The 12,500-nt window shown below is 44.3% G+C and overlaps 1 protein-coding gene across 1 annotated transcript in view; it reads left to right on the top strand.

Annotated features, from left to right (window-relative positions):
* The first annotated feature begins 1,059 nt into the window (after positions 1 to 1,059).
* mAChR-A (muscarinic Acetylcholine Receptor, A-type) overlaps positions 1,060 to 12,500 on the top strand; it is a 112,832-nt gene continuing 101,391 nt past the window's right edge. Inside the window, exon 1 of the mRNA XM_080270024.1 lies at positions 1,060 to 1,105. The gene's annotated coding sequence lies outside the window, so the exon portion shown is untranslated. The remainder of the gene's footprint in view (positions 1,106 to 12,500) is intronic.

The following is a 12,500-nucleotide window of genomic DNA, read 5'->3' on the forward strand; positions in this document are numbered from 1 at the left end:
AGAGGAGGAAAGGGGAGGGAAGAGACAGGGAGAGGGGAGGAAGCGAAGGGGAAGGAAGGGGAGTGAAGGGGAGAGAAGGAAGGGAGAAAGAGAGAGAGGGGGGAAGGAAAGGGGAGGGGAGAGGAGAGTAGGGGAGAGGTAGGGAGGAAAAAGGAGAAAGTTGAGGGAAAAAAGGAAGAAAAGGAGGAAGTAAGGGGAGGAGAGGGGAGAGAAAATGACGAGGGGAAATGGAGAGAAAGAGAGAGAGAGAGAGAGAGAGAGAGAGAGAGAGAGAGAAGGAAAGGGGGGGATAGATGGGGGGAGTGTCTGAGGAGTGAGATAAGGGGGCTGGGGTCTTGGTGGGCTTGGTAGACTCCCTGACACCTGACTCCCTAATTACACACCTTTATACATTATTCATTTCATTCTTTCATACATCTTTCACACTATACGTGATTTTCACCGATACACCATTGATATTATACACTATACACCATACACACCTTTCATTCTGCCTCCTCTCTTATTCATTTGCCTTCTACATCGACACCTCATGAATGAATAACATGTAAGGGGTTATTCATTCACTCAGGGTCCTACACTTACACTCAGATGAATAAAATGAAGTGGTGTTGCTGGGATAGATAATAGAATGGTAAATAATAGAATGATAGATAATAGAGTAATAGATAATAGAGTGATAGATAATAGAGTGATAGATAATAGAATGATAGATCATAGAATGATTAATAATAGCATGATAGTTAATAGAATACTAGAGTTGACCCCACCAGGAGAGGGTTAAAGATAGACTTGTTTCTAAGTGGTAATAGAGAGGGGGGGTGTAAGTTGGGGGGAGGGAGGCGAAATGGCAGGGGACAGGGGTACATGGAGGCGATTTGTTTGAGGCCACCCCTTACGGGATTAAGGCGTCTGGCTATAGGTAGACAGATAGACAGATAGACAGATAAATAGATAGCGTAGATAAACCAATTGATTTTTAAAGGAGAAAGGGGCATTGATGATTGAACAAATGTGACTATTTTCTGAGTGGCTGACTATCCTCTCTCTCTCCCTTGCAGACATGAGGTTCCGGTAGCTCCAACACACGCTCTGATTGGCACAGGTGAGTTCTGATCGGCATTCCTGGCGCCTGGTGGATTAGTGTGTTTAGACGCCCCGATCCAATTTGCCTCAGTGATATATCCAAGGCCTGGCTGACTTTTCTGGTTGTTTTGATTTGCAGTAAAGACAAGTGAACCGTCGATTCTTCCCCTATCCCCTGTCTTCACTTCTTAAATATTGTCTTTAGTGACGAGAGGGAAAATGACGGTAGGTTATGACTATTCTCTGCAGGACGATGTGGGGAGAGGCGTACAAAATCTTCCCTTCCCTCGTTCATCCTGTAATATAGCTTAAAGTTACTACAGGGAATTGTAAATATTTTTTAGTCTCCCATCCAAGATCATTTTTTTTCTTTTTTTTCTGAACTTTCCGTCACCTCCATCACCACAGCTATACTCTTTCCACCTCAACCTGGCGTAAAATTGCCGTCTGTCCATCTTCGAATGCTGAATGTCGAGAGATTAGCGCTAGTCACGAAGAAGTGCTGCGGAAAAAATGCAGGGGCTATACTCTTTCCACTTCAACTTGGCGTAAAATTGCCATCTGTCCACCTTGAGTGCTGAGTGACGAGTGATTAGGGCTAGAATAGGGTGCTAGTCACGAAGAAGTGCTGCGGAAAGGATGCAGAGCCCTAGTATAATGTCTTATTCTGCCACTGAGCTCCGGGAGTTAATGTAGCATGGGATTAGCCCTACAGTTAGGTGCTAGTCACGAAGAAGTGCTGTGGAAAGGATGCAGAGCCGTAGTATAGTGTCTTATTCTGCCACTGAGCTACGAGAGTTAATGTAGCATGGGATTAGCACTACAGTTAGGTGCTAGTCACGAAGAAGTGCTGTGGAAAGATGTAGGGGCGTAGTAGCATCAATTTCCATCAAGGTAAAGTGGATGAATAAATATCAGAGCTATTTCCTGATTTAACCTCAGAAAATCAGGCGTATTTCTGATTGCATTTCTGATTGTCTTTCTGTGTTTCTGATTGTCTTCCTGATAGTACTTCTGATTGCATTCCTGATTTTTTTCTTATTGTATACCTAAATGTATTTTTGACTATATATGTAATTTGTGTTTATGATTGTTCCTAACTGTATTTCTGATTGTGTTTCTGATTGGTCCCAGCCACTCAGGTCGCTATCTGATTGTCACTATTACCGAATTATTTATTACTTTATCGACTACAGAAGGAAGGTCATAAACAAAGCGTCCTTATAATCTCACCTGGAAGTGTCTTGTGTGTTCTGGGGACGGCTCAGTGTGCTGGTGTGGGCGCGGGTATGGCAGTGGGAGTAGCAGGTGAATAAATGATGCAACATAGTCATTGATAACATCCTCCCTCTATGTCTACTTATCTCTCTGCCTGCCTCATTCCTATCTATCCACCTACCGACTTTCCCACCTACCTGCCTACCTACCTACCTACCTGTCTATCTACCTACCTGACTACCTACCTACCTGTCTATTTACCTACCTGTCTATTTACCTACCTGTCTATCTACCAACCTGTCTACCTGCCTACCAATTTGTCTATTTCTCTGGCCTCTTTCTGACTAACCCCACTTCTGTTCTCCCTGCCTGTCTGTCTGTCCCTTCTACCTATCCGCCTGCCTGTCTATTTGCTTGCCTGTCCTCCTACCTGGCTACCTACCTTCCTACCTGTCTTCCTGCCTGCCTATCCATCCACCTATCTACTCACCTACTTGCCTGCCTTTCTCCCTGTCTGCCTGATTGTTTGTCTGTCTTCCTACCCGCTTATCCACCTACTTGTCTGCCTGCCTACCTATCTGCCCACCTACCCACCTGCCTTTCTGCCTGCCTTCCTGCCTGCCTGCCTGGTGCTGCCTTGGGATTCTCAGTCACGGATATCATTTGCTGTGGAGTTCCTGTGTGGCTATTACCCTATCCTTCCTTCACTCCATTCATTTTCCTTCACTCCATTCATTCATCCCTCCACTCACCCTCTTCCTTCCTTCATTCATCCATCCACCCACTCACTCTCTTCCTTCCTTCACTCCATTCATTCATCCCTCCAACCACTCTCTTCCTTCCTTCCTTCACTCCATTCATTCATCCAGCCACCCACTCTCTTCCTTCCTTCACTCCATTCATTCATCCACCCACTCTCTTCCTTCCTTCACTCCATTCATTCATCCATCCACTCACTCTCTTCCTTCCTTCACTCCATTCATTCATCCATCCACTCACTCTCTTCCTTCCTTCACTCCATTCATTCATCCATCCACTCACTCTCTTCCTTCCTTCATTCCATTCATTCATCCAGCCAGTCCCTTCCTTCCTTCATTCACTCCACTCATTCACCCAGCCACTCACTCTCTTCCTTCCTTCACTCCATTCATTCATCCATCCACTCTGTTCCTTCCTTCCTTCACTCCAATCATTCATCCATCCACCCACTCTCTTCCTTCCTTCACTCCATTCATTCATCCATCCACCCACTCTCTTCCTTCCTTCATTCCATTCATTCATTCAGCCACTCACTCTCTTCCTTCCTTCATTCCATTTATTCGTTCATCAGTCACCAATATCAACCACCACTATCACAACCTCTATCACAATCACCATTACCACAATCCACTACCACAATTGCCACTATCACAACCATCAATATCGCAACTACAACTACCACAGTCACCTCTCCCACAACCACCACTATCACAACCACCATTACCACAACCATCACAACACCATTATCACAACCACCACTTTCACAACCAACACTTACAACCACTCCTTTAGCAAGACTATCACAATTATCAGTTACAACCACTACCATCGCAAACACCAATCACAATCATCATCTGTACCAATACCTTTACAAGCAGTACCATATGCACTACATCACAACCACCACCATCACAACCCCCACTATCAGTCACCACTAACAAACCCACCACCCACAAACACAATCTGAACCACTACTGTAACACCCAGTACTTTCACAACCCCACTCTCACAGTCACCACAATCACAACCACCAGTATCACAACCCCCACTATCAAAATCACCATTAAACCAACAGTATCACCACAACCACCACTTACAAAGACTACCATCACAACCACTTTCACCAGTCACAGCCACCACTGTCACAACCACCACTGTCATAACTACCACCCTAACAATCACTGGGTCAACATAGGTACAATTCGAATAGTTAACAGAGTACACTTAAAAGATAAAAAAAAATAAGTATTGATCACCAGACACAGGATTCCAACCCACTTTTTAATAAGAGAAGCCCAGAGGAAGCCAGTGCTCTATATAATATTCCTATTTCACACTCAGAAGTAAAGGTTGATTCACCACCCAGTTTTCTAGAGGCTGTTCAGACCATCAGATCTTTAGGAGGCAAGAGTCGTGCTAGGATGGAGTATCTGAATTATTTAAAGAAAGTGACTTGTGGCTTTAATTATGGCCAATCAGATTAATTCTTTGCTTTACTTTTCCACTAATCGCTTTTTTTTTTTTCTTGATTGAGCCCTTAGTCTCTCTCTCTCTCTCTCTCTCTCTCTCTCTCTCTCTCTCTCTCTCTCTCTCTCTCTCTCTCTCTCTCTCTCTCTCTCTTTTATATGTGATTAGTATCCACTCATGTGATGTAGTGCTGCCTCCTTCTTCCATCACCTTTATCATTCTTTTTCCGTGTCTGCCCTCCTCTCTTCCTGTTTCTCCCATCTTTTTCCTCCCCTTTTATTACTCTTCTTTCCCTTTCACGTAGCCAGGAAACCATTTGCAGCGTTAGGTGGTAACTATAACACAACCCACACCTGTTCCCTACGTGTCAACAAGTGGGTTGGCGGAGGGTTAGTGCCCCTTCCCGTAAAACAACTAACTCAATCAAACGGCCACAACCCTTATAGGTTTTTGGCATCTGGCTATAGATAGATTAGTAACCCCTTGTATTCTGACTAACCCCCCCACTAATGAAGCCTGTAACTGCCCTTTAGAAATAGCCCTAACTTAACCCTTTGGCGTGGGAACAACTCTAGAAGGTAATGAACTTTCTAACTCTACATTAATTAACACTCTCAGGTTCCTCTGTGACTCAGTATCAGATGAAGAAAATCGCAGGAATTCAGTGCTAGATTTATTCCCAGCATGAAAGGGTTGAGTCTGTTTCCTGCCTCACCCCCCTGCTAATCAGTTCTATTTCTGATTTCCCTGTGATTAGCAACCACCTTGTTATCTGATTGGCTAGTCATTGTCTCCACTCCCTGATGGGTGAATTATTAATGGGTCTCTCTCTCTCTCTCTCTCTCTACTTTATACCTCCCTTCCTCCCCCCCTACCTAACTACTTACCACATAACTCTATTCCTGCCTACAATACCTACGCTTCCTACCTACCAACCTACCTACCTCCTTGCGTTATAGCCTGTCTTCCTACCTGCAGTGTCTACGTTTCCTGCCTATCTACCTACCTACTTCCTACCTACTTACCTGTGGAGCAGTCAACTTACCTTTTTGTCTACCTACCTCACTAATTAACTAATCAAACTACCTGTTACCTTTCCTACATGTCTACCAGCCTACCTGCCTACCTGCCTACCTACCTGTCTTCCTACCTTTCTACCTTAATTGCTGGGTGACAGTCAGATCAATTAGCCCTCGTTTGGGGTAATTGAGAGAGAGAGAGAGAGAGAGAGAGAGAGAGAGAGAGAGAGAGAGAGAGAGAGAGAGAGAGAGAGAGAGGTGACAGTGTAAGTAGCAACAAAGGTGATTATGTATGCAAGAATGTAGGTATATGTATGTAAGTAGGAACGTAAGTATGTTAGTGGGTACGTAGGTATTCCTATATATAAAATGTTATTAGATAGTACAGTATTGATAGATGGATAGATAGATAAATAGACAGGAAGATAGTATAGACAGAAGATAGAGGGACAGACACGTAAATAGATAGGTAGGTATTAATTCGTTAAAGTCTACGGATATTGCTACCCGCATTTCATTAACTGGCCTTTCCTGGAGTGAAGGGAAGGATAGAAGGATAATTGAGAGAGAGAGAGAGAGAGAGAGAGAGAGAGAGAGAGAGAGATTTATACCTCCATGAGCTCAGCATCTTTACTTTCCAACCCTGTCTTATCCTGGCACAGTTTTCTCATTTTCCTCCTTCGTTTCTTCTTTATCACCCAATTTATTTTACCTTTGTCTCCCCTTCTGGGTATTTTTCGTCTCCGTTTTCTTTGTCTTTTTTTTCAGGGCTATTGTTTCTATTTTGGGGGATTACTGTGTGTTTTATACCATAATAAAAATAATAATAATAATGATAATAATAATGATAATAATAATCAGAATATCAGCCACAAACAAATCACCTCCACGTCACCCTTTCCCCCGTCATTTGGCTGCCTTCCCTCCAACATTTTTGTTTCTGTCTTGTCTATATCTCCTCCTTCTCCTCTCTTCTCTCCTTCCATGCCTGTTCTACCTACGTCCATCCATCCTTTCATCCATCCATCCTCCCATCCATCCATCCATCCATCCTTCCCTCAGTCCTTTTTTCTTTCGCTTTTTCCCTCATCTCTTCTCTTTTCCTTTTCCCTCCTCTCTCTCATGTCTTTCCTCCCCCAACTCCTTCCCCTCTCATTCTTTTTCTCTCTCCTCCCTTCCCTTCTTCCTCCTCTCCCTCCTTCCTTCTCTCTTCCCCTTTCTCTTTCCTTCCCTACTCCCCTCCCTCTTCCCCTCCCTTCTTCCGTTCCCCTTCCCCTCCCTTCTTCCTTCCATCCTCCCCTCCCTCTTTCCCTCTCTCCTCCCCTTAATCTTTCCTTCCCTCCTCCCCCTATCTTTCCTTCCTTCTCCCTCTCTCCCCTTCCTTCCCTCCTCTCCCTCCTTCCCCTCTCGTTGGATTCTTTTTATTGTTTTTTTCATTCCCAAAAAATTTCACTCACTTTCTCCATTCTTTCTTATCTTTTTCTTGTTCTTCTGTCTTTCTTTCAGTTCCCCCTTCCATCCTTCCTTCCTTCCTTCTTTCCTTCCTTCCTTCCTTCCTTCCTTCCTTTCCTCCTTCCTTCTTTCCTTCCTTCCTTCCTTCCTTCCTTCCTTCCTTCTTCCCTTCCTTCTTCTTTCTTTCCATTCTTCCTTCCTTGCTTTCTTCTTTCCATCCTTCCTTCCTTCCTTGCTTCCTCCCCTTCTTCTTCCTTCCTTCCTTCTGTTTCTCTTAACCCACTTTTTTGCATTCCACCCTCCCACCCTCACTCTTTCTCATTTTCTTTCCTTCCTTTCCTCCTTCCTCCCTCCATCCATCTTTCTCTCCCTCCTTCCCTCCTTCTTTCCCTCCTCCTTCCTCTGCGGTGCCATTATCGCTTTTATTGCTTCCTTCATTCCCTGGCAATTTCCTCCTTCATTGTTCCTTCCTTCCTTCCCTCCTTTTTTCATTTTTCCTTCCTTCGTTCATTCGTTTCTTTCTTTCTTTCTATCTCTCTCTCTCTCTCTTTCTTTCTTTCTTACATTCTTTTTTCATTTTTTCTTCCTTCCTTCCTTCCCTCCTTTCTACCCTCGTTCCTTCCCTCCTGCCTGCCTTCCAGTCCTTCTTTCTTCCTTCTTTTCTTTCTTTCGTCCATATTTAATTTCCTCCTTTCTTCCTTCCATCCTTACTCTTGCTCTCTCCTTTCCTTCTTTCTTTTTTTACTTTCTTTTCTTTATTCCTCCTTCCTTCCCTCCGTCCATCCTTTCTTTCTTTCTTTCTCTCTTTCTATTCTTTCTTTCTTTCTTTCTTTCTTTCTTTCTTCCAGCTATCTTTGTCTTTAATTGATAGTAGAGCTTTGTTAGTTGTAATCATTCATGTACCAAACAGCCGCGAAAGGACCAGCAGGTCTTCCTTTCTTCCTTCTTTCCTTCCTTCCTTCCTCCCTTTCTTCCTCACTCTATTTCTTACCCTCATACACTCCCTTCCTTTCTTCCTATCTCCTTGCTTCTTTGCTGCTTGTATGTTTCCTTTCTTCCTTCCAACCTTCCTTCGTTCCATCCTTACTTCCCTCTTTCCTTCCTTTCTTCCTTCCTTCCTCCATTTTTTCTTTTTCTCAGCTTAATTCTTTTCATCTCTCCCCCTCTCCATCCTTCCTCCCTCCCCGCCTCCCTCTCCTTCCATCCTTTCCTCACTCTTCCTCGCTCATCTCCTTCCTTCCTTCCTTCTTCATTATTCAGTCGTTTCCTTTTCTTATTTCATGCATTTATTCTCCTTTTCCTTCCTTCATTTATTCTTTCCTTCCTTCTTCCTTCCTTCCATCCTTTCTCTCTGTCCTTCATTCCTTCTTTCCTTCTTTCTTCCCTTGCACCTCTTCCTTGCTTCTTCCTTCATTCATTTTAGTCTGCATAGTTTTCATTCTCCTCTCCTTCATTCCCTCCTCTCCTTCATTCCTTCCTTCTTCTTTCTTTTATTTCCTTCCATCCTTCCTCCTTGACTTCCTTTTCTGGGCTCCATTCCCTTCCTTCCTTCCAGTTTTCCTCCTTCACTGTTTCACCTTTCATTCATCCCTCCCCCCCCCTCTCTCTCTCTCTCTCTCTCTTTCTCCTCCCTCCTTCCCTTCCTGTCTCCCTCCCTCCCTCCCTCCCTCTGCCGTACTGTTGACCTGGGTTGGGATTCGGCCTGAAATATTAAGAGGGAAGGAGGGAGGGAAGGAGGGAGGGAGGCAGGGAGGAAGAGTCGAAAGGAGGGAGGGAGGAAAGGTGGGAGGAGGGGAAGGAGGGAGGAAGAGAGGGAGGGAGGGAGAAAGTTGAAGGAAGGAGAGAAAGAGGGAGGGAGGAGAAGGAGAAAGGAAGGAGGGATGGAGGAAGGGATAGAAACGAGGGAGAGAGAGAGAGCGAAGGAGGGAGGGAGAATAGGCGAGGGGAAGAGAGGGAGGAGGGTGGAAAGGAGGGATGGAGGGAGAAATGGGGAGAGAGACGGAGGGAGAAGGAGGAAGGAGGGAGGGAGGGAGGGAAGAAAGACGGATGACTAGAGTGATGGATGGAGTAAACGAATGAGAGGAAAAGGAAAGACAGATGGATGGATGGGTGGATGTGGGTGGATGGATGGGTGGATGTGGGTGGATGGATAGATGGATTGATGGATAGATGTGTATGGATGGATGGATGGATGTGGATGGATGGATGGATGTGGATGGATGGTATGTTAGGTTTATTAATCGATGGATGGATGGATGGATTGGTGAATGGATTAGTGGATGGATGAATGGATTACTGGATGGATGGATGGATGGATGGATGGATGGATGGAAGGGTCGGTGGAAGAAAAGAAAGAAAATGTAGCTGGACTCTCTCTCTCTCTCTCTCTCTCTCTCTCTCTCTCTCTCTCTCTTATAGCATTCTTCACATTCCTTATTTTGTTTGTTTGCTTGTTTGTTTTATATTTCTATTTTTAACCAAGGTCATGTGTTCGTTTTGTGTGTGTGTGTGTGTGTGTGTGTGTGTGTGTGTGTGTGTGTGTGTGTGAGTACGTATGCATCTGATGTGTATGTATGTATGTACGTATGTATGTATGTGTGTATGTATGTATGTAATTTACCCAGCTCTTATTTGTGGTATGCATGTATGTATGTATGTATGTATGTATGTGTATTTACCCAGCCCTGTACACCTTTCTCCTCTCTATCTTTTCTGTGATAAATACCAATATAGTCGTGGGCATAGAACCTCCATAGCAAGTCTCTATAGCAGTTAATTTAGCAGGTCATAGCAAGAGATGTCTGTCATAGAGATTTTTTCCCCTCTAAGCTGAAGAAAATCGTCTGTTAATAGTCTAAAAAAGTAATTTAAATAATCGTTTTTGCCACTGATTTCCTTTTTATTATTATTTATTGTTATTAGTATTATTATTGTTATCATTATCATTATTAGTAGTAGTAGCACCTGAAGTATCAATCCTACGAAACAGGAAGGTGCGATTTTCAGCAACGCGCCCTATACCGTAGCGCCAGTGTGTGTGTGTGTGTGTGTGTGTGTGTGTGTGTGTGTGTGTGTGTGTGTGTGTGTGTGTGTGTGTGTGTGTGTGTGTGTGTGTGTGTGTGCGCTTTAAACTCCTCCTAGGGTATCTGATGGATTTGAATGATACTTCCCAGGTACTGTGGCTGGTTACCGGGGACGTTCTCCAATACATACAATTTTGCAACCATGATTTTTAGCGTGGTCAACCCTCCCCATTAAATAAAAAATCCTAAAAAAATGCTCAGAAATGATGGAAGGATGGCAGGCATGGATTTCGTGTTTTAGTTCATGTCGTACAATAAACTGTCAGCCATTATGCGACTGCGAAATTTGGGAAGCGTGACCTCCATTGATTTTTGGGAGAGTCTGACCCCCCCCCAAAAAAAAAAAAATAGAAAGGAGTAGAAATAGGGGGCTGGGAACGCAAAGATGTCAAAGATATCAGAATCCATATGGCAGGACTGGGTATGCAATTGCCATGTTTTTTTCTGAATGCACAGGAAGGAACTGCACGTTTACCTTGTTATTATCGCCATCGTCGTTGTCATCGTTATTATTATCATTATTATTATTTTCATCATCATCATCATCAATATTATTATTATTATGCACGAAGGAGGGGCGAGGCTGGCAGATGCGAGTCGCCGTGTATCGTGTTGTATCACTAAAAATCCAAGGAGGCGGTCAGAATGTGATCGTTCGAAACACCGCTGCTACCAAATGTAACTTGCAATACTTTGGTGATAGAAACTCCGTGTACAAACAGCTACATAAGGAGTTTATTACAAGCTCACAGTAAAATAGTCTGCCCGTGTCGGCTGTCTGCTATCAACTGATGCAATAACGCCGTCTTCAGGCGTGGGAGAGCATGCTGACCTAGCAAATTTAGTGGGGGCATGTATGCATTGGGGGGGGACATATATACATCGGGGGTAGACATATTGTGGAGGGGGTACATTATTATCATTATTATTATTATTATTGCGGGAGGCGGTGGATGATTCGGTAGAGAGGAGGCTTGCTGTCCTAATGGACCCAGGATCGAATCCCTGCTGGGGCAGGGAACAGTTTAAGGATTTCAGTTTCATAAAAGCAGACTTCAGTGTTCTACCAGAAGACCCGCCGACTTGTAAAAATATCCCCGCTAATACCAGTACACCATTACTGTATGAGGCAGCCTTACCACGTATTCTACACGGACGGTGGGAGTTAGTGCCGAAGTGGTGACATCTGGAGGTGTGTAGGAGGATTAGTAGGCCTTGGGATAGGCCCTGAAGCCTTTGCCCAGAGTCAGACGCATTAAAAAAAATATCTATCTATCTATCTATCTGTTGCCAGACGCCATAATCCCGCACGGGGTGGCCAATGACTCTGAGTTATTTGTTTTACAGGGAGGGGCACTAATCCTCCACCAACCCACTTGAAACGTAGGGAGCACGTATGGTTTGGATGATTATTATCACCACCACCACCACCACCTCCACCACCACCACCACCACCACCACCACCACCACCACCACCACCACCACCACCACCACCACCACCACAACCACAACCACCACCACCACAACCACCACCACGTTCATCTGTATCATCCTCTGTCTAATTTCCCCTAAAAGCCAGATTGGGGCAGGTCCTGACACAAAGAGAATTATTAAAAGCCACACTACACAACAACATCCCTAGAGAGAGAGAGGGAGAGAGAGAGAGAGAGAGAGAGAGAGAGAGAGAGAGAGAGAGAGAGAGAGAGAGAGAGAGAGAGAGAGAGAGGGAGGGAGAGAAAAAAAAAAATAGGCCACAGGTAAGAATATTCATAAAGGTTAATTTGACCTTACCTGTCTGTTTTCACCTGAAGGAACTGGTCCACTCTTTCACCTTGAATATTAAGATTTGGTTGCGTGAAATTCGGTGACCTTTAGTTAGGAATGAGTCTCCTTGGTTACTAGTGAAATCGACCTTCCAGTCAAACTATACCTGGCCATCACCTGAGTTCTAAAAGGGTTAGGAATCTGTTAGGTAAAAGTAGCCGATTCTAGTAGTTTTTATCAGCTATGTGAAATCGTCTGGTGTCAGCCTGAATTTAATACTAAACCCCTTCAGCCATCAAAGAGACTGCCAGATCCAGTGGGTGTGCCTAACTGTGTCACTCACTCACACACTTACTCATCCACTCACTCATTCACTCACTTACTCAGGCACTCACCCACTTCCTCACACACACAAACACACACACACACACACACACACACACACACACACACACACACACACACACACACTCGCCCACTCATTGTCATCGTACCTTCTTAAAGAGTGAAATCTGGTATGGCGCAACCGTAGAGTTTATCCGAGCTTGTGTGTGGTGTGCCTCTTGGTTGTATCTGGGGTGTGTCTGAGGAGTGTGTCTGAAGATTTTTTATTCTTGGCATTACTGGACGATTTTATTCCGTTTCAGAGACA

Source organism: Coenobita brevimanus, chromosome 39 (genome assembly GCF_032717465.1).
Source record: "Coenobita brevimanus isolate Jiangsu-jjx chromosome 39, ASM3271746v2, whole genome shotgun sequence".
NCBI lineage: Eukaryota > Metazoa > Arthropoda > Malacostraca > Decapoda > Coenobitidae > Coenobita > Coenobita brevimanus.